This window comes from Rousettus aegyptiacus, unplaced genomic scaffold (assembly GCF_014176215.1).
Source record: "Rousettus aegyptiacus isolate mRouAeg1 unplaced genomic scaffold, mRouAeg1.p scaffold_m13_p_2, whole genome shotgun sequence".
NCBI classification, from domain to species: domain Eukaryota; kingdom Metazoa; phylum Chordata; class Mammalia; order Chiroptera; family Pteropodidae; genus Rousettus; species Rousettus aegyptiacus.
Window position 1 is genome coordinate 115,532,731 of NW_023416295.1, and position 25,699 is coordinate 115,558,429.

A 25,699-nucleotide genomic window follows, 5' to 3' on the forward strand; every position below is an offset into this window, starting at 1 on the left:
GTTCATATACAGATGTGGCATTAAAGTATTCTCTGAATCACCAGAAATCAACCAAAATAATTTTTACGAGAAGTTAACAGCAAGGACCCTGTGACTCAGGAGGTTCCAACTTGCCAAAGTTCAGGTGAGTCAGCGGTGAAATTGAGATGGGCCCCAATCATTTTAAATAGAAATCTCTCTTTCTAAAGTTTAGGCACTAAGCTTAGCCCTTGTAAAATTATGCCTTCCCCTCACCCCCAGCAAACCATAAATAATGTTGTTTTAAAATAAAAATGAACATGTTATGAAACTACATTTGTTTTTTGAATACCTAAAGATAGTCTCATTCTTCATAGTTTTGGTTTTCAGTTTACTTTCTATATCTAATGTATAAACTGATTAGATTAGCAGAAATTTAAGTCTCATAGATATCCTGTTCCTGTTTTTGCCTGCATTGACATTTTATAGGAGACAGTCAGAGATAACAGAAATGCAATATAAATAACAATGTGGATGCTTATCTGTACTCTATAAACATATATAGTTAATTCATTTAGATTTTGTGCATGACTTTAAAATGAACAACACACACACACATACATACACAAAGTTTAGGCTCCTTTAGGAAGATCCTGATGGGTACTTAATTACCCTAATATTCATGCTAGTAAGTGGCAGATGCAAGATCTCAAACAATAAGATTGCCTGTTTCCAAAACCGGTCCCTTCTATGCCAATTTATTAGCTATGCCTTGTTTTTAAGACTCAAGTTCTTTCCCTAAAGTTCTTTGTTTTGGTTACTCTTGAGATATCAGTGGTTAGGTAAGTCTCTTAGACTGTGGCTATGTGATAGCAAATACATATTTTTCAGGAAATATGTTGTTTCCATGTTTGTGGGTGGCAATGTATTTTTACAAGAACTACTTCCATCCTGCAACCCAGTTTTGTTTCCTACCTTTGTTTCTAAAACATTTGTGTTTACTAGAATGAAAAGAATTTTCCAGGCGGTCAGTGACTCACTCTAGGTTAGAGCCACAGGGTATGTAGTATGGAGCCGTAATAAGAGCCATAAGTTGGTGGCTGGGGAAACAAGGTACAGAAGTTGACTCTGTCAGTTTCTTGATGGGAACCCTTGCCAACATCACTTCCCTCTCTCAACCTCAGTTTCCTTCTCCACTTGTAAAATCATTGATGGTGGAATTTGGGATAGGTACCTTCTGTCTATTCCCTATATGCATACAGCAATCTTTAGAATCAGTTTCCCACCCTATCTTGTCAATAGTGATCTCTTTGGCTGATAGGATCATAGAGTCTCAGAGTTGAGAGGAGCACTATAACATGTAATCTTTGAAGGTAGACAGTCTGAAGTCATTACTAACTGAGGGATCTGAGGCAAAATGACTTCATTTCCTTGAGTCTCAATTTCCTTATGTGTAAAATGGGGGAACTGCAGTGCCACCCATGGTAATAGTAATATCAAGTACTTACAGTGTGCCAGGTACACTTCTAAGCACTTTATATATGTTGAACTATTTAATCCTCATAACAACCCTGTGAGATTGTTACTAATGGGAACCCCATTTTGCCGAAAAGGAAATTAAAGCACAGAAAAGTCTAGGAAATGAAGAAGACAGGATTTGAAACTTAGCTGCCTGGTTCTCGAGCCCAAGTTCTTAATAATTGAGTCATAGCTCCCATAGAACTGTATTGAAAAAATATATAATGCCCTTAACACAAGAAATATATAATGCCCTTAACACAAGAGTGGATTTCAGTAAATTTTGGTTGCTTTCCTTTGAAGAGTGTTTTAAAAAGTGTGACCCACATTCACATACACTGAATCACCTAGGGGTTAAGGGTGGTAGATTTACTGTTGATTCTTGGACTCTACCCTGGACCTACTGAATTCTGAGACTTCTACTTATTTTAACAAGTTTCCTGGCTGATTTGTGGTACACTAAAACTTGAGAAATTCTACCTTAGACTCTAATATGCCAACTTGCCAGCAGTGCAGAAATTCTTTTATGGCATTGCTTCAACCATCCCAGGCTTCTTAAGGGTTCCTGGTTACTAGCTTTCTCTCTCATAAGACAGCTCATCTTGTTTTTAAGAAAGCTTGAATTATTAGCAACATCTTCCTTCTAACTGAATGAAAAAATGGAGAGTGGGATGATTATTTGGTCACAGGGCTACGAGTCCATAAAGTCCTCCTGGCGTCACTAACAATTTTACTTACAATTCAACTAACTTACTAAGTTTGGGTTCTTTAACTTTTCCTTAGTAGGAACAGGATTCATGTTTCCACATAGTGCGCAGTAGAGGTATTTAATGAGTGAATAAAAATGGTGAGCACACAGCCCTTGTCATGGTGATTGCAAGGCAGAAAACAGGGTGCATTCCCTCCATCTGTTCATCAAAATATTCAAGGAAAGCTTTTTTTCTCTGGTTTAACAAATTCTGAGGTTTTTTTTTTTTTTTTTTTTGGTCCTTGTTCAGCATAACAATATAGGATCTGGTTTCTGGAACTTTTTTCAGTTGGAAACATCTTCAGACACTTGAGTTCATCACTATCACTCTTAAAATGTGGTACTCAGAGCTGAAATACAAGGCACTGATGTGGCATGACTGCACTGAGTACAGCAGGTCCTCTACTTTTCTTGTTCGATGTGTTACGCTGCCACTAATGGCCATGGCAAACCATTTCCTAATTAAAAGCACTGTATATCATAAATAACTCCTTCTGCTAAGGCAGCTAAGATCACACTAACTTTTCCAGAAGCCAGATCATGTACTTGGCTCATATTGAAATTTCTGTCAGTGAAATCACTGAAGTTCTTTGTCACATAAAATACTACTAAACTAAGACAAATTTGGCTTATATTTGTGCATTTGAGTGTTTGAACCTAAGCACAGGATTTAATATTTATCTCCACTAAATTGCATCTTGTTAGTTTTGGCCCAGTGGTCAATCCTGTGGAGATATTTTTTAATTCTACATTGTTATTCAGCATATTTAGCTGATTCTTCTATCCTTGTGCCCTTTTAAAATATTACCAAGACTTCTACACCCTTATCCAAGTTCCTAATAAAAAATGTTTAACAGTAATAGGCTTGTTGAATTTCCCTAAGATCTCCCTTCAAGATAACATTACTTCATTCGTCAGTATTCTCTTAGGCACCTATTATGTGCCAAATGCCATGTTATATCCTGGGGATAAAAATATAAACATGGCTTTGCCCATGCTCACAAGAGATTCACAACCGAAAGAGGAAGACAAACACAGCAGACAAATGCAATACTATGTGATGAGAGATGTAATAGAGGGATGACACAAGGGATAATAGTAGAATCAAGACTTTGGAGAATAATCATAAAATGATGAAAATCCATTTGAAGTCCAGAAGACTTACAGAATTTAGAAACACTTATCTCATGTAGTTCCAATCTTAGGAATCTTTTCAAATCAGTCTTATGCAACACTTTCAAAATTACCACCACTGTGTTTTTATTAACCATTCAGTTGAAGGCCCAGCTATTGTCTGGTTCTGTTGACTTTTCTCTATATATTATTTTGTGTGGATGCTCTTACCAGTTACATGAGAACAACCACTCACTGCCCTTCTGTAAAGAATATTTTTGACCCTTTTCCTTTTACATAACTTATCTATGTTCCCCTACTCCTCAGTTCTGCCCCATACCCATGACTAAGGAGACTTTGCTTAGTCACAGAAGGCAGCAATTAGATGTTTCTTTTTTCAAATTACAATTGTGTTTGTATGTGTATTCTTTAGATGTTAGTAGCTCTAGGGTCCCACCCTACTGTCTTGTTTAGCCTAAGTTGGGTTACAGTGCCAAAGCTAGTTTAGAGTAGTTCTAATCGGGTCTTCCACACAAAACAAAACAGTTTGAGAAACTCTTAGCCTGCTGCTCCCCACCCACTAAACATCATTCAGGCCAAAAATCTTGCCTCAACATTCCATGGAAAATATTAGTTATTTTTATATATACAAGACAGCTCTGAATTAGTTTAGGAACAGATTTTTTTCTTTCCTTCTTTCTTTCTTTTTCTTTTTTTTCTCTTTTTTCTTTCTTTTTCTTTTTTACTATAAAATGAGGCTAGAAAGATTTGGAGAACAATCCAGATGGAAATTAGGCTAACTCAGTATATGCAACTTGGGCTATTTCTAGTCATTCCCATGTGCTGAAAAGAGGCCAGGCTTCTTAGGATTGAACACTGATATTGGGATTAAGAGCTAATTAAGTATAATTTGCTCTTTTCCAGCAGCTCATTAAAAAAATCTTGTTCTTTCTTATTTTGGGAATCAAAATTTCAGAACCAGATTTCTACTCTGGTTTCTTTTTCTGTTACTATTGTTTCGGGAGTGGGTTAAGGGTGGGGAGGGTACTGTGGATTAATGGTTGGCTTCTGGAGTCAGATGGATTGGGGTTTATACCTCATTCCTTGAAAGTGTGTGACCTAAGTGGGTCCCTATGCCTCAATTTTCTTGATTGTAAAATGGTGACAATCAGCAGTTTAGTTCTCATTGAGCTGTTGGGAGGATTAAATAGTACACAAAATGCTTAGGCTAGCACACTGTATAAAACTACTGCTCAATAAATGTGAGCTCTTTTGTTATTGACGTTAAGATAATAATTTGAGGATTTGGATGATGAAGCTGACAATAGTAAAAGTGTAACATTGGATTCCCATGATTGTAGTACAACACCTTCAGAATATTTCTAATGATGTCTTAGGGATGTTGTTTTCTGAACTATTGATATATCAGACCAGAAAATTCTCTTTTTCTTTCTTTCTTTTTTTTTTTTTTTGTCGGTTGGCGATACTGTGCTGTGCATTATAGAATGTTTAACAGCATCCCTGTTCTCTATCTACTAGATGCCAGTTGCACCCGTTCTTTCCCTAGTTGTGACACCAAATATGTTTACAGATATTGCCAAATAAATGTCCCTTGGGGTACGGATGGCACCTAGTTGAGAACCACTATTTAGACAAAGAATGATTATAAGTCACTTTCTTCATTCCCAGAACCATGCAGTTCCCCTTGTCTTTCCCGAGAGCTGTGAAATTGAGGTTAAGGGAATTCCCTTGGCTTTGGCGAACTGGATCCCTATAACATTTAAATAGTTACCTTCTTCAGAAATGAGATTGATATTTTTCATATTGTTGACAATGTACCCATCTGAGACCAATGCAGTACTCCAGCGGCCTCCCTGGTATAATTCTGGAGTGGAAAATAATAGTGCATTGCATTGGCATGTTATTTCACTTGCTACTTTGATCCAGCACTGAATTCTGCAGGAGGAAAGAAGGAATTTTCATTAATAAAAATAGCATTTTCAATAAATATTCTTAGGACTTATTAAAGTCAAAACATTGAATGAGGGAAAATAAATGGCAGAAAAATATTATTCACATAAAATAAATGTGCTAATTGGCAAGAATGATTCAAAAGGACTCTGCTTTCCAGACACTGAATTTTGCCCATTTTCTCCTTGGCAGTGCAGTGTAAAAATGGATTCATTGAGCTTCTCGATGACATTTTGTTGGATTATAAAACATATTGCATTTAGATTTGTGATCTGCAAGAATTCCATCTGCACCATTCACTGGTGATAGTGCCACTGATGATGATTCCAAATGGTCTATTCATATTATGTATTCACCTGGTTAATAAAACCAAATTAGGCTGAAAGAAGAATTTAACTCGACTTAGAGAATTCAGTTAATTATTTTGTTTCTTAGAATGGTTTATGTGAAACAAAAAGTGGCCCACATTTTGTATAGAGGCAGTTAATTGTTAATTACAAAGAAACCACCGTCAAAGGACTCTTTTACCCAATGAATGCTATAGGTAAATAGCATAATAAAATCCATAATTATTTAAAATCGATTACTTTTTGCTTTCATCCCAAACCAAGTTAATAATGTCAATTAATTTAATGAGTTGACTTTTTATCACTTTCTAGATGCTTTGATTCTTTGAGGGACAGACCCATAAGAATAGAACATGAGTCGTTGGTTCAGCCTTGGAGACCAATTATGCAGCTTCAGTTGGCGGGTATTGTCATGGCCACTTAAGTGTCAAGGCTTTTGATATTCGTTTGTAACCATAATCTTACGTTTAAAAGTACTACTACTTTTTTTTTTTTTGGCAGCCATCCTAACCTAATTAGGAACTAACGCAGACTTGTACATTTCTTGTAAACATATTCGCGGACCATAGGATCTGGCCAGGGCTAGAACATGATTTGAGCTTGATTGAGGGGTTTATCTTTTTCCTCCTTCTTATAATGCACTACAGGTCTGGATTATATTCAGCAGAGCTGCTTTTCCTTTTATTTACCAGTTTTGACGTTTTTAATTGACTTACTTCCTCGCTCTCCTCTTGTTCTTACTCCTCTCTGGCGCTGTTTTCTCCCTCCTACTTCTTTGTGTTGTCTCCCCCCGACCCTTTTTACTGTTACAATTTCATCATTTAAACGTTTACAGAAGAACTAGTCTGACAGCATCTATACAGTAAGGAATAAGATTTTTAAAAACATTTTATTTTGAAAAAATTTTATACTTAGAGAAAAGTTGCAAAATAAGACAGAGAATTTATGTATACACTTCCCCAGCTTACATGTTAACAGCTTACATAACCATGGTATAGTTATAAAATTAACATGGGTAGATTAATATAGGTACAATACCGTAAACTAAACTATAAATCTTTTTCACATGTCACTATTGTTCCCCTGATGTCCTTTTTCTGTTCCCTGATTCAGTCTAAGATCCCTCCTTGTTGTCGAGTCTCATTTGTTTCCTTCAGTCTTTGATCATTCCCTGGTCTGTCCAGGAGGTCACATCGGATCTTCATTGAATGAAGCTTACAGTCTGGTTTTTCTGGTTCCGCTTCACATAGCTACCATGTAGAAACATCTCATCCAACAGATGTTACCAAGAGCCCTGTGTGTTTTTATAGGTGCCTGACTGGCTGGTACACCCTGTGGAAATCATGTTCTCTTACCTACCCAGGGCTGCCCTCCTCTGAGGCATGTTTGAAAGAAACAAGAAACAAGATTTAATGATAACAAAAGGTGATCTTTAATTTTCAATGAATTATATATTACAAGTTAGATTTTTTAAAAACATTTTTGGGACAGGGGCTGCTTCACTTCCTGCATGGCTCTGGTGGTAGCCTGCCATCAGATGAACACATAGAAAAAGACACTAGTCTTGATGTAAGCTGTGGTGAAATGGATATTTACAAGTGCTCAGAGGCACATGATTCTATCCTAGAGATGAATTGTGGTGGACTATTTTAGATTTTGCAGATCACCAGCGATAAGGATGTAATCACCAGTTCGGACTACAAAAACTAGTAATAATATTAACAGCTAATATTTAGTGTATACTATGTGTCATGATCTGTGCCAAGTACTTGCCCTTTATATAATCTTTACAACAACTCTATGGAGATGAATATAATTTTCATTACCATTTAGAGATGAAACTGAATCTTTAGGAAGTTAAGTAGCTTTCATACAATCGTGCAGCTGGTAAGTCTGATTTCCAAACCTGTATAATCAGTCTCCACAATTGATTGTCTTATCACTAATTTAAGTGTAATTCTTTTTATAATCCCCTGGAAAAAGAATATGAAAAATTGTATTGAATAAGAAAGAGGTGAGCAAACATTGTTCTTGATAACGATTTACGTGGGCTAAGAAGAATCTAGTTAGGTGTTGGTATTTTCTGAGTCTCATATTACTTCCTGGGTATACTAATAGGTTTTAGCTTGTGATAAGGGGCTGATGTGGCTTTTAAAAAAAAAAAAAACTTTGTTTCATTTCACCTATAAAACTTGTTCTTTCAAATTAGTTCTACCAGCTTTGGAAACACAAAATTTTGTTTGGCACAGAAATGAGATTAACGTGCAAAGAACACCTTTTCCTATGGCTTTTAGTCTAGGGAGTGAATTTTCAGCCAATGGGGAACGAGAATAAGAACAGATTAGTTGAACTTTGAGTGGTGAACTAGATGGTATTGCATTCTTCAAAAGATCCTCTGTAAAATAAAAATGTTTTACAGCCAATTAGTTGTTTAGGACTCGATGTGAAAGTAATACATGTAGACAATGAAAACCAGAGTTTTGTTTTTGTTGTGATATTTACAGGAGAGATGCCTTGGTGCAGATAAACTGAGGTCTAATCCTGAGTGCTGCCTGTGTGGCTTGGGAATGTCTGTGGGTACAAGGAACAACTGGAAGGAGAGAAAAAAGCAGGAGAATAAGAAAAAGATGAGGAGAACAAAGCAGAAAAGAGAAAAAGGGAGAGAGATAGGGAGACCTGGAAGGAAGGAAGATTGATGGGCTGAAAGAAGACCAAGAGAAGAAAGCTGTCTTTGTGGTGGGAATAACTGTAGTTGGAGGCAGATAGCAATGCCGTAGTTTAATTCCTCTAAACATTAGTGTGGTAGAATTAAATGCTAATTGAATGATATCAACGAATGATATCAATGAGTGGATATCAATTTATATGATAATTGAATGATATCCGTTTTCTCTTTTCTGCTTTGTTCTCTTCATCGTTTTCTTATTCTCCTGCTTTTTTTCTTTGCCTCCATTTGTTCCTCATACCCACAGGCAGATGGCAATGCCATAGTTTAATTCCTCTAAACATTAGTGTGGTAGAATTTATAGGATAATTGAATGATATCAATGAGGGGATTATCAACCCCTTGAGGAATGATTCTTTGTTTTTCCACTTTCTTTTTCATTAAACAAAAAGGTAGCATATAATATAGAGTGGCCCGCTTCTTGCCTTTTACACTTCATGATATATCTTAAAGATTTTCTATATCAAAACATTGAAGTCCTCTTCAACCTTTTTTATAAGTGACAGAGTATTATTTTGGTAATATAAGCTAGTATATGTAGTGGGTCCCCTGTGTTATGTCTAATCTTTATTTTAAATAAGCTGCAATTACTAATACTGCGCATGCAGTATTAGTCCACGAGTAGATTTATCTGTTGGTCGAATTCCGACACTCAGAATTACTAAATTAACAAATGAATGGCAAATTGACCGCCAAGGAGTGCTTACCATTTTTGGACTTCCAACAGCAGTGTATGGCTATGCTTTAACCCATTGTATTAATGCTCATGACAAAAAAACATTTAATGAGTGCTTACTACTTGCCATATGTTATTCCAAGAACTTTAAATGTATTATTGTATTTAATCTACTCTGTGAGTTAGGTGTTATTATCATTACAGTACACTTAAGGAAAATTAGACACAGAGAAACAAGTAACTTGAAGAGTATCACAGATATTTCGAGTGGTAGAGCCAGTATTCAAACTCTGGTAGCCTGACTTAAGTACCTGCATTTTTACTGTCACAATCTGCTACTCCATCAATAGTGGACAGGTGACCAAGGCCTTTCTTGTTTCCAAATTCAACAATACCCCATTTCATCCTCATCTTTTTCAACCTTGTGGCTGCATTCAGTTTGAGGGACGACTGTCTTTGAAGAGCCATTCCTATGTAACCCCTTATGACGGCAATTTTAGGTCTTTAATACCAGCAGAAGATAAGAAAGAAATATGTCACTTCCAAAATTGTTTAAGAAGAAAAATGCTATATAGTATATCAGTTCAGATTTGCTGAAAAAGCCCCTGAATAAAAGATTAAACTGTCAACAAGAAGTCTTGACAATGTCCTATTTAATGACATTAGAAATTTGTAAAAGTCTCTACTAAAGCTAAAGATTAAAATTTTGGGAATATATTATTTTTCTGATTTATTTAATTGGAGTAAATTATCTATAGCATTCTTAAATATTTATACTTTGTTGTTCACATAATTACTTAAGCAGTATTCATTTTTAAGAGTTAACTTTTTGGTACTATACATACACTTTTTGGCCTGGTCTTGAAAGTGCAAGGTAATAAATAGGATAATAAATTACACTACCTTAGACCTTGATTTAATCTTAAGAGATGAAAATAGATTGTGTGACTATACATAGAATGTTTTGATATTTTTTAGTTCCATGATTAGGTGGAAGGTAGAGGAAAGGAAAAAATATGGCTATCAACCAAACAATAGGTTAACTAATAGTTAAAAATTAACCGTAGTTTTGAACTAGTTGTTCTTTTTCTTTGTTTCTAAGAAAGCAAATGAACAAATGAACTCCTCTTGAAAGTATAAAATATTCCTTAGTTGTTGAGAGTGTCTGATCTCTCAGATCTACCCCTCACCTCCTCTGTATTTCGCGTCACTTTTGGGGATGAAGCTTGCAAACTACTTTCTTTAGATTCCCTAGGCAGCTGTCTTCTGGTTAAGTTCTACAAATGGGAGACATTGGCTGGCAACTGAGAGTTGGAAATAGGGCAGAAGGCACTTTTTTTCCCTCCTGACTTCTGGTAGGTGCCTCTGATAGTGTGAGACAATAGGGGGGAAATATTATACATACACACATGTATATGTATGTATGTATGTCTCTGCCCCTGGCACAAAGCTCTAAAACCCTTGCGAATTCTGTCTCTAAGGTATGATAGGAATATTGGAGCCTTTATGATTTATAAATATCAAAAAAAAGACCCATGTAACACTGTTCCCTTCATAATGTTGCATATTAACCAAGTATTCTTTTGTACCACAAACATTATTGAGACTATTAGTGACTATTGCCAGGCACTGTTGTATATAAATTAGGATACCATGATGAACACAAGGAAACTTCTGGTTTTTATGGAGCTTATGTTGTTGTAGTTTTAGGATTGATTAGACTGCATTCTGGGAGATTTGAGAGTCTTGTCATTTCATATCCAGAACAGATTGATCTTCCTAGTGTAAAAGCATATATTATGAAAGAAAACCATCCATTCAAGGAGAGGGACAAAAAGAATGTTCAAAATCTAGTGGAAAAGTCACATGTGGATAGAACTAAAATATAATATGAAAAATACTGTGAAAGCATATAAACAAAGTATCACTTAGAACAATGAGCATTAATCAGATTTCACAAGAGAGTAAACTTAGGCTTTATTAATAAGCTAATAAGGCTGGACCAGATTAGTGACTTCCAGGGCTGAGAATCAAGGAAACCTCAGTATAGTTCAGGACATCGGAAACATAGGGAAGGAATCTCAGACACCAGGTCCGGGAGGACCTTCCTCCCTGAGGGTCAGAGGTGAAGGTAGTTCACCTAGGGTTTATAATAACTGGGGGCGGGGGGCAGGAATTCCTAAAATAATAAAATAGCCAGAAACCCAAGATTAAAGCTTGAGAAGTTCTGCATACTGGTTGGGCTTTGCATCATTGCAAAACAGAAAGAATAAGTTGTTAAAATAATTCAAATTCTTACTAAAAGTAAGCATTATCAATAACAGAAAACTCTTGCAATTCAAAGTTTAGTATATGAAAATTATCCAATAATTGGTAGAATTTGGAAAGATTCGTTTTCCAATTCTCACATAAGAAAAGACCTTAGTTAAATTGGGTGGAGTCAGAGTAGGTAGGAAAAGTATTCAGTTCTAGAATACTGTCAATTTAGTTATAATATAACATTGTCTTTCATATGTAAGATGAAACAATTCAACTACCACTAGAAGGGAATATCTTTTGAGGGTTTCCCTAACCATCCCCTCAAAGGTGGGGTAATTGTGTTGATAGCCTGCTTTCTCCTGATTGTTCAGAAGATACAAAATCTCTGGCTACCAAATATAAAGCAGTGTGCCATGATTTGGATGTTTTGTATTCGCTAAGTGCTTAATGTTTTATTTGTGAATGGGTGGTCTCTTTCTTAAATCTAGTTTATAGCCTCTCTCTTTTGGTGGGTTTGCGTCCCACCCTTGACACTGCCCTCAAATGATTGCAAGAAATGTTTTTGTAATGAAGCTGGCATTTTTTCTCCAAGATGGTCTTTTGGTTGGGTTTGCCATGGTTTTGAATAAACTGATTTTTAGTAAATTAACCTAAAGCAGTTCAAATTAATCTAGAGCATTCTGAACTACTTTTTAACTTTCTGTCCCTTTAAGTGAAGTCTTCATGTCCCTGAATTATAAAATTAAAAACCACCGAACTTATTTTTTAGTGACATTTAACAACTTTTCCCTGATCTTTTCTCATACTATTGATGATAAATAGTAGTAAAAATAATCCTTAATATATATTTTTTAAAGTTTATCTTTTAACCCATTTGAGAAAAAGTGTCCTGTACATAGCATAGTCTAAAAAAACACTAAATTGGTTTTAAGAGCTTAGACTCCAGTCCCAAAACACTTAAGTAAACTCCTTGATTTCTTAATACTCAAAAAAGTTTATTTCTGTAAAATAAAGATAAAACACCTCTATTTACCTTGTACATAACACAGCAAAAAGATTTGAGGTGATAAAGTAACCATCATGATCACTGAGGAGGAAGAGAGTAGATTAACTGAGCTTTACTAATAGTCATCAATTTCATATGCTCCAATTTAATATTTACCCGGCACCTCTGTTCAAGAAACGGTGTTATGTACTAAAGTAAAAAAAGAAAAAAAAGTAGCCAAGACATAATTTTGACTATGAAGGAGCAGTCATTTTAGTCAGATGAATAAAATATATAATATGATGGAGCAAAGTACAATAAATGCTGTAAGATAATAGAAATAAAATACAATAATACAATGTTGATTATAAGGAAACAAATTAACATAGGAGGTGTGTCTAGAAGACTAAAGAGGTTTGAGCAGACGAAAAATAGCAAAGACATTGTGAGAGGAAGTGCTTACGTAAAGGGTTTAGAGTTGGGAAACCATAACACTCATGTGTAAACAGTGTCTTTAGGGGAGAAATGGGAAATGATAGTGGAGAATCATTTGGGGTCACGTTGTATAGGGATTTCTGCTGTATTTTGTAGGTAATTAAAGCTGGAGCTTTTTAAGTAGAGATGTAAGAGATAAAATACAAGAATATAGTTAATCTGGAAATGGAATTTGGGATAATTCAGAGAGGTGAAGCATGAGATTGAGGGTACAACCTGGAAGTAAAGGAGTTTTAAATTATTGAAAAGCAGAGACCAGATAACAGAACCTGGTACCTCTTTCTCAATGCTAGGCAGAAGTCTAGAAACTATAGTCATAGACAAGAAGCGGAGTGGGACAAAGGGCAAACCCTTAAACATGTGATACAAAGTCCCTTTTTATTTTTATTTTTGCAGTTTTCTCCAGTGCTGTATGATTTCCTTGTTTGTTTGTTGTTGTTTTTTTTTTAACAATTCAACAGTATGTCATACCTATTTCATTGTTTGTTTACCACTTATAATTAGTTAGATTTTTCTTCTTTCACCATATATTTTACCCCTTTTATTCCTGTCTATCTCCTCCCTCTCCCACTTCCCTCTGGTAACCATTATTCCACTGTCCATATCCATGAGTCTGTTTGTTTGTCATGTTTGTTTGTTGCTTTTAGATTTATATCCCACATATGAGTGATATCATGTGGTTTTCTACTTTTTCTGTCTGGCTTATTTCGCTCAGCATGATTTTCTTGAGGTCCATCCATGTTGTTGTTTGCAAATGGCAGTATTTCATCTTATGGCTGAGTAATATTCCATTGTGTATCTGTACCATATCTTCTTTATCCAATTATCTATATCGTAGGGCATTTCAGTTGCTTCCATGTCCTGACCACTGTGAAAAATGATGCTATAAACATTGGGGTGTATATATCTTTTCGGATAAATGTTTCCGGTTTTTTTGAGTAAATACCCAGAAGAGGGATTGCTGGATAATATGATAGTTCAATTCTTAGTTGTCTGAGGAAACTCCATACTGTTTTCCATAGTGGCCATACCAATTCGTAGTCCCACCAGCAGTTAACGTCTTCAGCAATTGTTATTACTTGTCTTGTTGATGATACCATTCTAATAGGTGTGAGATGGTATCTCATTGTGGTTTTGATTTGCATATCCCTAATAGCTAGTGAAGTTGAGCATCCTTTTATGTCTGTTGGCTATTTGTATGCCTTCTTGGGAGAAGTGTTCTCGTCCTTTGCCCATTTTTTAATTGGATTGTTTGTTTGTTTGTTTGTTGTTGTAATTGAGTTGTATGACCCATTTAATAAATTCCCCAAGCATTAATTTGGAAATAGTTGCATTTACAGCATTTCTACAGGCAGAAAGTGTAATGCAAAAGAACTAGATCTTTAGCTGAGCCAAAGCAATCATCTGCACGTGCACACACACACGCACACACACATCTAGCACTATTATTACAGCAGTGTATTCTGCATTTTAGATGTGAACAATGGAAGTCAGGGGAGCGAAGGAAGGTTTCATATTCAGTGCAACAATCTGAGAGAGGGTGAATTAATACTTAGAAAAAGAGAATAAAGGGAAAAATAAGATTAGATGAGGTTTTTAAGGTTTATCTGTTATTGGGACATGAGGGTGTTTTGGGGGGGAGCGGCCTCCTGTTCCTCTTGAGATCTAAGTAAAGAAAGGGAAGGCTGAAATGGACAAGGGAAAATCAGTCTGAAGCCACGAAACAGACATCACAGAATTGTTTCAGCAACTTTTTATTGTCAGAAAAAGACTCAAAAGATAAATCATGGGCTGCACGGAATTTTCTTATGTGAATTTTGATTATCAAATAATGAAGAATTACTCCAAGTGGCATATTTGTAGGCATTTCTTGCGAGGGATGAAAGAAGATGATGTAAGTTTCAAGAGGAAAGTAATATGTGATATGTTTTGGAAGAAATGACTGGAAAAAAATAATAAGAACTCCTGGCTTGATGTTCCAGGAATATAGCTAAGCAGGCCAAGGTTTTATTAAAAGAAAAAAAAAAGTGCACATTACAGAAATGAGAAGACAGTGTTGCATGGGTAAAGAGACACTGTGATGTTTTAAACTGTCTGAATAAAATAGAATATGGCAATGGGAATATGAATAAGAGGCATAGAAATGGGGACTAGAAAAAACATGTAGAATTTCTTTTTGGGGAGCAGATAGTAGTTGATATTGATAAATAAAACCACTATGAACTTGTTCTATAAGTGAATTTGTGAATATTGAGGAATTGGTTGACTTGTGTTCATACGGTGAGGATATTGGGAAATTGCATTTAATGCTGGGATAAAACATTTATCCAGAATTTTAACATATTTAAATAGAAAACATAAGATAAAGAGAAGATGCAAAAATCAAAGGTAACCAAATATGATCTTGCCTAGATTTTGTAGAAGCAGATAAAGATCTCTTAAAGGTAAAAATATTTTTATTAATTAGAGAACAGTTATTCAGAGGGATTGCAGAACTAAGCATGGCAAAAAAAAAATTTCCCAGTATGCTACATCAACCCAATTCTTATTTTGCTACTACAAACCTGCTAGATGTACTATTTGTCTTAACATACTTTATAATTTTAATTTTTAGCTGTTAGAAGACTCAAAAGGATATTGCTATAACTCAATGCTGCTGGCAACATTATGTTGGGACATAGATTCCAAGAACTGTATTGTGTATAGCAAGGGCAAGATTCCATGAGAGTAAGATAAGATATGAAAAGAAGAGAGAAATAATGAAAACGGACACCTTAACTGTGTTCAGAGAAGGACAATGAAAATTAAAGTGAAGCGTTGGGGAAAGAGCCCTGGCTGAGGCATGAATCATCAGAGAAAGGCTTTAGAAAGCTAGGGAATGCAGATAGAATTATAGATCAAGTCTTATCTGATATCCTATGTGGATTGGTCCAGTGAGCAGTAGAAAGTTTAAGCATTTTATATTTAGACAGAAGATCCCATGATCAGATGCCTGCTGTCTAACTTCCTTTGCTTTTAAGAGCATTCTTTTGACCCTGACAATGTTATATGAGATCTGAAGTCGCACATTCTGTGACACCACTCACCTGCAGTCCTGATAGCACCTGATCCCAGATATACCATTTGCATCTTATGGAATGCTGCTGGGCCCACCCGACCTTATGATCTAGAACTCAGCTTGTGATAGACATACGAGTCCCGTACAGTCTCTCATATCTTCTCTGTGAGAGTATTCTCTGATTCACTGAAGTTTCTATATTAAGTCTTTGTTATTAGCAGTTGGATATAATTTCTAACTGACATAGAAAACTTACATCAGGCTACTCAAACTGTATTTTGTAAACTACTATCAGTCCACAAATGTTGCTACCATTTGCAACAAAATAAGAAGCTAGTGCCAGAATATAGACCTATTTCTTCATTGAACACACTGCTTAATTCACCTGACTTTTTTTTTTTCTGGTTGCAAGATGTTCTTAGTAAAAGAAGCAGTGTGTTGATTTGAATTCTGATGTAAGCTCTTTATCTCATTATAAACCAGTAGGAAATAGTTTGTACATTGACAACTCTAAATAGCACCGATCTAAGACATACATCCTCCAGAGAATACTTTGGAAACAGATGCATTGGGAAATAAGCAAAAATTCCTTCATTTAACTGTTGAATACATTTTGAAATTTCAACCTGTGAGTATTGGCTGGGGCTATAGAGAAGTCTTTTTAAGTAATCCCATAACTACATCACTATCCTAGTCTAGGAAGCATGATAGTGAAACATTATTACACATGATTTGGTTTCACAGACTTTTGTAATCACAGCAGTGCCTGACACTTTGTTTACTTCAAAGCAAAACCTTTCATCATGTGCTTCTTAGTACGCCATTTGTCTGACAACAAAATTCGCTGTACCATGAAGCAACTGTTTTACACATAGATTCTCCTTCAGTTTTGGAGTGGAGACTGAATTAAATGGCTTACCAATATATGTCGTAAGTACAAAATATACGATATTATTAGTATTATTTTTGCTTAGGTTCATTCATCACTATTCAACCTTCCCTCCTCTCTGCTACTCTAGATTCCATTGTGTTTGTCAGAAGATACTTTCTATGAGTGGCAATAAATAGAGATGAATGAAGTTTTAAGAACTGTCTTTATTAGTGATAAAATTACTTAGTTAAGCTCCAACTTGAATCACTACAGCTCTATCTTTATCGGTAGATATCATGGAATTAAAACCAATGGCTACTCATTACTCTAGATCCCATAACTCTTAAAACTCCCAGTGAAGGTAAAACAAAACAAAACAAAACAAAAAAACTCTACTTCAAGATTGTGTCATTTTTTGGAAAGCACGTTTTTCTGCATATATATATACACAGCTTTTCTTACCATGTGAATTCAATTGGCATTAATTCCATTAGAAATTCTGTGGCAGAAACTGTTTCTCCTTGCCAAGTAATTGAATGGTACAATTCTCATTATCCTTTTAGTCTAAGGAGGTCAGACTTACAGATGTGGCAAGAATAATGCTTTCTTTACTACAAATTTGATTTCCTTAGTCTGCCTTTCAAGGAAATGTACTCTGAAGAAATTCTATGGCTGGCCAAATAGAAGCCATTTCTAGTTACATCATCTGCAAACCAGTAGAGGATGTTCATATAAAGAACAATTGCTAGAATTTCCACTTTTGAATAAAAACCGTCTGTGATAACTGGGCATGACTCGGTTAGCATCTTCAGTTTCCTTGGGGATAGAAAGGAATGAAAGTAAGGAACAAATATTCTCAACAGTGACTGTACCTGAAAGAAACCAGGAAAGAGATAGCTCAGGTGAGAGAGAGGGGTTGGAGAGGGTGGAACTGAGGAAAGCATCACCAGTGGGACTCGGACATGCCTAGGTTTCCTTCTCTTTCAGGTAATACTTGGGGGGAGAATTAGGCTCTCTCCTGCCTTATCCTTTTCATTTTTCTTATCCTAAGGACTTAATATATTTGCATTTAAATAAATTAGTAGGAAAAGAAATCATATCACCTCTCTATGTTTTAATTACCTTATAAGCATAGCTGATATTAAAAATATTTAACAATTGGTATTGCATAGGCACTGGTCAATCAGAAAAAACACCGTGATCAGTTACAATGATCATGAGCCACAAATAAAATGATCATATAGTTAGTTGTCCAAATCAGGATACTTCTGAGAATAAAATAAGTCACAATTAATAATTATGCTGTAATGAGAGGCATAGACGGGGACCATCTCAAGCAAACTGTGAGTATAATTACTCTAGCCATAAATTAACAGTAAGACTCTACTGGTGTGTACTGGTTGAATAAAATTAAGTTTGGCTTTGGGTCTTTTTCAAATCTGTAACATTTTATGTATCTATTAAGCATATTTAGTTTTAAGAGTCTTTGATAAACAACTAAAACTGGCTTCTAGGGTGCATTTCTGAGAGATTACAGCCCTCCTGAGGGAGCAGCCTACAGACACACCTGCAGGAACAACAGCGTTTAGGCTCTGCTCTACCCTAGGTCGATACATAGACATAGATGCCAATATAGATACAGATATAAACATAGATACAGATATCCAAAACTACCATAATAATTCTTGAGTGTTTACTATGAGCTAGGCTTTTTAAACTTTACAAATGATGAAATTGAGGTACCAAGAGGGTAAACGATGTGCCCACTAGGCATATACTATATATAGCCAGTATGAGATGTTATTGGAACTTCTACTCTTTAATGTTATGTGATAGTATCTCCTAATACCTAATGTCTACTTTATTGCTGACATTTTGCTGTCTTGTTTGGAGTTGATAGAGAAGGTGATAGATAAATAAATCTACCAATTAGAATTCAATATAAAATTTGCTGTGACACATATAAACTAATTCATATGGGTAAGAGAAAACTTCCTGGAGGAGGATGGGTCGAGGTGAATTTTTAAGGATGAGTATGAAATAACCAAATACAGAGGGGCCTGTGTATGTAAAGACACCCAGTATGAAACCCTGTATCACATATTTGGGGAATTATAAATATTATGGAATAGCTGAAGGTAAGGTGATGGTCTTTGTGCTGAGCTAATTCAGGTGTACATCCAGTACACCTTGGGAGTCATTTCAAAGGATTTCTATTTATCTTCTCTTTAGCTTGGACATCCTATTTGTCATGGAGGAAGGCGGTAAGTGAAATTGAGGTAAGAAAAAAAAAAACCCCTTCATTGTTTTCAGCGAATGTTCAATGACTAATTATTCATTTAAACCAGTAACTTATAATTCAGTGTCACATATTTAAGGTGATTCATACTGAACCAGGCTGAAATCACTTTTGCCCTTCATGTCCTGAATAATCCTCCTTCTTGTGTCATTGTTAGGTAAACTTTCTTTGACTCTCGTTGCTTGAGATTTGGTCTTTCTATCACATTCCTATCTTTACTCCCTGTTTAATGTAATGAAAGCTGCCACCTACTCAGTCTGTTCTCTTTAGCAGAGGAAGGAAAGAGTCCAATTTTTTTTAAAGACAATAAGAAATGGAAACGTTCACCATGTTTTAATGCATTTTTGTGTGTGCCAGGGTGGGTGCTCAAAACAAAGCTTAACTCTGTCATTGAACACAAACATAGAATCAGAGTTTTAGAGCTAGAGAACCTTAGAAAAATATTTTTTTACTGTGATCTCTTTGATAAATGAAAAGCTGAAGGAAATAACATGTAAATGAATTGTTATGGATCTGAGAAAATTACCCTCTCATGTACTAGAAAGTGTAAAACTTTTATATTATCAATACTATATTTCACAAGTGTGAAACTTTTATATTATCAATACTATATTTCACGTATTGAATACTGTAAATGGTATAGTAGAAGGGAACTTTCTGTTAAAAATGTGTAACTTGCAAAGGTTTGTTTTCTTAAATGTTATTTAAAAATAATATTTGCACTAATTTGTTTGAGCTGCCCTAACAAAGTACAGACTAGGTGCTTAAACAACAGAAATTTTCTCACAGTTCCAGAGGCTAGAAATCTGAGCTCTAGCTGTTGGCAGGGTTAGTTTCTTCTGAGGCCTCTCTTCTTGGCTTGTGGAAGGCCATCTTCTCCCCACGTCATCACATGGCCTTCTCTCTGTGTGTATCTGTGTCCTAATCTCCTCTTATAAAGACACAGGTCATATTGGATCAGGGCCCACTGTAATAAGCCCACTTAATCTTAATAACCTCTTCGAAGATCTTTTCTCCAAATAGTCACATTCAGAGGTACTGGGGGTTAGGACTTCAACATATGAATTTAAGAAGGACCCAGTTCAGTCCATAATAGTACTTATTCCATATATGGTTTTTAAATGCTTTATTAACATTAACTAGTATTCTTAGCTAATGGTATAGTTGGGTCACTGGGCAAATGAGACATTTCTGAGACCACACAAAAGAGTACAGTGTAGAGACTAGAACTAGTTGTATCCTCTCCCATGAGCAGCACAGGACACCCTAACAGCTTTCACTGCTGCTCCTCAGCCTCTGCACTGTAAGAGGGTAGGTGAAGGCAAAACATCAGAGGAAATTCTAGAGCAACAGCAGTCACACAGTACCCAGGAAGCTGCAGGTAGGATGGTAGCACATGAATTCTCGACTTGGAACAGCAGTGCTGCACAACCCAGATGGTTCACATTTTCTTTACTTAAGAGGAAAATACATACTTTTAAGAAACAATTACCCTATGTTGAACCCCAGCCCAGATATCTGCCGTCTCATCAGAAAACTTGATATTAGGTGGTTGTTTTGTTAGCTTTTCTGTCACTTAAAATCTTATAATCCATTTATATGACTCAAAGATGAAGGTTACACTTGTATATTTACTTATGGCTTAACAGGACAGTAGTTAACTTGCTTTGCTTTCAAGAAGCATAAACAGTATAGATTTAAATGATGGTTTGGCAATAAGCATAAATGTACGGTAAAAAGGCCAGTCTTTTAAGAGCAAAGCCAACAGTTATTTTAGTTAATTTAAATGCATTTCATAGCTACTGTAATATGTCTGGCATGAATTCCAAACACATCCAGCAGCTCACTGGGCTGCCCGCTGGCACTGCCAGCTGAGGGTCCAGAATGCTGGGCTCCATGGAAACAGCTGTATGACTGCTTCCCTGATGCCACCTTCTGGGTGGTGATCCTCCACTGTGATAATCGAGCCGCCCGTGGATTTTGCATCGGATATGATGGCGGCAGCATGGAGAGATTTAACTATAAATAGGTCAATGACCCAGATAGAAATACCTTGCTTGGAAAGATCCTTAGCAGCTGCTAACATTTCATGCAGAGTAACTCCAGCTCCAATAACTGTGACCTTACCGTTGACACTGTGGTGGACAACCTTGACCTGTCCAATCTCAAAACTTTCTTGTGCAGCGTAAATAATGACAGTTTCTGTTTGGCCAGTCCAATGTAGCACACTTCCTTGATATTGGCCATCAAGAACACAGCATGCTCCGTGGAGACAGGTGTCACTTGGTTAGAAAATGATGCAGTTGGGAGAGGCTTGGAACATGGTCAGAGCCTCCAGGGCCATCTTGGAGGGGCCATCTTCACCAACAGATCACCCTTAGTGACACCTAATAAGGTCAATGTTGGTTTGAGCAATGGCCCTCACCCGGATCTATTCAAATGCTCTGGTCAAAAAAGCAATGAAGTTGCTAATCAAAGCAACGGTCCAACCATGGGTGGTGCATCCCAGAGCCATGCCCACCATGTTTTGCTCAGCGATAAAAACACTCCATGATGCTCCTTCTTGAATACCTCAAGAAGGTGGAGTTATTGGTGTCACTGTCACAGATGACTACCATTTGCATGGCCCAGCTTAGCCAGAGCCAAACAACGTGCTTTCTGAGTAGTAATTTGTTACCAACTTTGTAAGCAGGTGGAGAGGTCATCTCTATGTCCATGATGTTGATTTGAGTTCAATCTTCGCTAAGGGGTTTTGGTTGGAGATTCCCGTTGGTCTGTATCTGGCTCTTGATTGGTGTGATAATTGCATCTGCTCTTTCTTTTGGCACTGGCTCCATGACAATTTTCTGCGTTCTCAACGTTTGGAATGCCTCAGCCCTTGCAGGCCTTGGGGACTGCAGTAGTGGGCTTGCTCTTTACTTGAGTTGCTTGATAGACCACCTGGCACAGTGCCTCACCTCGCAGCCATCTACCATGTAGATATTCCATCCAAAGGCTTTGGGGTGCTTTTGACAGACGTCTGTGCAGTGGTCAACGCGAAGGCGCTGCCGTGGCAAAGGCAGTTCGCATGTAAGATGGCTACAAGACTGTCCAGGCTGCAGTGCGAACTGAAGGCCAGTGCCTCCCAGAATGACTCTTCCAAAGACTCGCTATCCTCCATGAGGCAGTACACCTGGTAGCTGGCCTTGTCAAAGTACTTGCCAGGGTACACTATCCCACACACGGCCCCCAGTTCTTGTCGAAGTTGCCGGATTGCCGCATCGACAAATGACTGTCTCTTGGAGAGGATGCATCGGTTGCTGTCTGGGTTCTCTGGGTCAGCCCGTATAAACCTCGTGATGTAGAACAGCACCGACATGATCCTGCAGCAGTGCTGCGTGATGTGGGGTGGCTCACTGCCCCACTGCCGCTGGGGCTGCTGCTCTGGGTTATGCCAAAAATATTTTCATGTAGGAACACATTTATAAAAGTATTAGGTATATCTATAAGAAAATAGAATTTATATGTAACAGATAATAGAATTTAACATATTTTACACTCATTTATTTAGGAATGTACTTGCAAGAATGAAGCAGAACTAGACAGAATGTTGAAGGGAAGTTAAAAGAGGAAACAGATGAACGATGATTGACATAAACAGAGAAAAAGAGAATGCAGAATAAAGAAGACAGAAGATTTTTTTAAAAAGGTACGACTACAAAAAGTGACCAGGAAATAGAGCAACTTCATTTGTACATTTGTGTCTGTGTTTTTCTAATAGTGCCATTGAAATTGTTCCATGTGGTACAATTTATTCTATTAATAAAATCTGATGATTTAAGACATTAGAAATAAGGAATGGAAAAATATTATGTTTTCTCAGCCAAACCAAACTCTCCCCTGGACTCTTATTTTCTGAGGTTGGACCCCTTACAGACATTACTTTTGCCAACTGCTAGTACCACAGAAACACTAAAACCCTAGGTTAAAAAGGCACCCTAATGATTTTAAATCAAAGAAAATTCAAATTTGAAAACTAAATATCTTTTTGAATTATCATATAGGGTAGACTACTTAACATTAACTCAACCAAAAAAATTTTTAAGTTTTGGGAAGACTGATTAAAGTAAAAGTTCTAGAAAAAAAGTAAAAAATAAGCACATCCCTTCATCTAAGTTTTGGACTCAAAGACCCCACCATAAGACAGAAATAATATGTGAGGTGCATTTTTAGGCTTGACGCACATTTTTATTATTTTGCAAAAAACTTCTAAATAATAGAAATATTCTTAAAATAGCTTATGCAAATACCATGTACTTAATCCATGAATGATTTAGTTCCACTCAGGCATTTAGAAGGTAAATATAATCCATTTCCATATATTTAAAAGTTTCAGCCAAAAATATTTAACTATATAACTTTACGGCATACAGAAAAAAAATGCACATAAAAGTGAAAAATGTGTTTTGCAATGAGCCTGCCACTGATATGATATGAGTGTGCAATTAAATGGGCCATGTGGGAGAGAGGAAAGATTGGCTACTGGGTGGGTGCCAGTGATATCCTTTGACGCTTCCCAGTCTCATGTGTTCCTGCTCAGGCCAGAGAGGTAGAAAACAGAACAGATTTTGCTTTCAATATGGGGTTCAGAAGGATGGGGCATAGAACACACACTTGATCTGCTGTTAAATATTTCACTTCAAAGCTGAACACTAAATTGCAGAAAAGAATTAGATTACTTTTAAATATTTTCTTTTCATTTTTTTCTTTTTTGCTTGTGCTTGAAAGGCAACAAATCTGACAGGGTATGGCTAGCTATGTGACCGTGGGCTAGTCATTCATCCACTGTAGGCTTCTGTTTCCTTGTTTAGAAAATGAAATGATTGGTCTAGATGGGTATAGATTGTATTGAGAGGCCATAGAGTAAATCTGGCTTGCAGATGTGTTTTTGGTTTTCACAATATTATAAATTGTGTTAACTAGTAACTAATATTTAAAAAGCAGGAGAGTTCACTAAAATATAAATTTCCAGCTTCTCTTGAAAAATTAGAATGTCTTATAACTCATGCCCCACAGTCTTGCAACTCAGCAATACACTGGTCCTGAGCGCAGTAGCCCCCTTTGGATCTAACTGGGAGTGTTCTCTTAGGTTGTCCCGCTGCCAGCCACAGGACCCATTCAACTTGCTATATTTATTTACTTTACCTGCCCAACTTTTTCAGACATTTTAGTTTTTCATCTCCTGCCTAGAGCAATGGTTTCTAAGTCTTACAGAGTCATTAGAGGAAACTCATGAGGAATCAAGAGACCATGGATAGGGGCCAACCTCTCTCCGTGCCCTGCTCTCAAAGAGTTCAATTTTCGCTTCATATATTAGGATGTAAAACAATTCTGGGGTACATACTTTTAGTTAATCTTCTAAAATATCTTCTTTCCTTCCATAGTAATTGAATATTAGCAGAGCACATGAATGTTTAGCACAAACACTAAAACTCCCAGACTCATTTGTGTCTAGGTATAGTCATGTGACTGATTTCTGAACAGTGAGATGGGAGTAGAAATGATGTGTACAATATTCAGGTTGTGCCTAAAATAGGAATTTGGTGATGAGCAATCTTGAGCATGTGGATAAAGTATCAATTAGTAATGGCTGGGTAACATAACTGAAGAGTACTGGATCCCTAGATGAACTTAGTATTCCTACTAGTAACATCTGCCTACTTCTGTAGTGTTACATAAGGGAAAAATTAACTTTCACTTATTAAGACAATGTTAACTTGGGTCTCTATTACACACATCTAAAACTCTATCTGAATTAAAATTACCTTTTAGGTACTTTCAAACGCCAAGATTCTCTAATTTTGAATTTGAATATGTTTGAATAATTTTGACGGAAAAAAGGCAAATTGTTTTAAACTTTTTGAATTACTTCCTTGAATTCTTTTTTACTAAGGGGAACTTAAATACCTTTATTTTCAGTCATAATGATTTTTTGCAAAAGCATTGTGTGAAAATGCTAGTGACCTAATGTATATGGAACGAAGAGTGTATATTGTTTCCTTCTAAATGATCAAATGTTATGGACACACTTCGCAGTTCCATTTCATCCAGAGAATGGACTTGCCCCCAAGGGAGTGGAGTCAAATGTGCAAAATAAATGACGCAAGTTTTCTCTGTTTAACTACGCAGATGGCTTGAGTATGAAAAAGATAAAGTTACTAAGCTGCGCAAGAGAGGTCTTTAAGGTAGGTTGTTTCAGGCTCAATTTAAAATTTGGCAATGATGGTCCCTAAAACTTGGATGGCCGTAACTGTTGTTACAAATAAACAGAAGATTTCATCTTCTGAAGTCAGAAAATTTCTGTGGCGATAATCTTGCTTTTTATATCTTTAATCTTATTTTTTATATATTGTACCTGAGTGTAGATTACTATTGTAGCTCATAGTTTTAAATATATGTAGCTGCCTAACAAAATTCATGAATTGTTCAAGATAAAAAACTCCAAGACGAACCAACCTTGGATGTTATTCAAGGTGTGCCTTGGAAATGATATTTTTAGTGAGCTTAATATCTATTCGTACCCTCCACCAAATCTGTTATATAATATTTATGAGATCCTGGGAAATTTTCAAATCCTAAAATTTGAAACTAAGAGCAGCCACCAATAGAGATGATAAAGTTAGAGCTGATTATGATG

The 25,699-nt window shown here is 36.3% G+C and overlaps 1 pseudogene; it reads right to left on the bottom strand.

Annotated features, from left to right (window-relative positions):
* Positions 1–20,805: 20,805 nt before the first annotated feature.
* Positions 20,806–25,699, bottom strand: part of LOC107514525 — a 40,208-nt pseudogene continuing 35,314 nt past the window's right edge.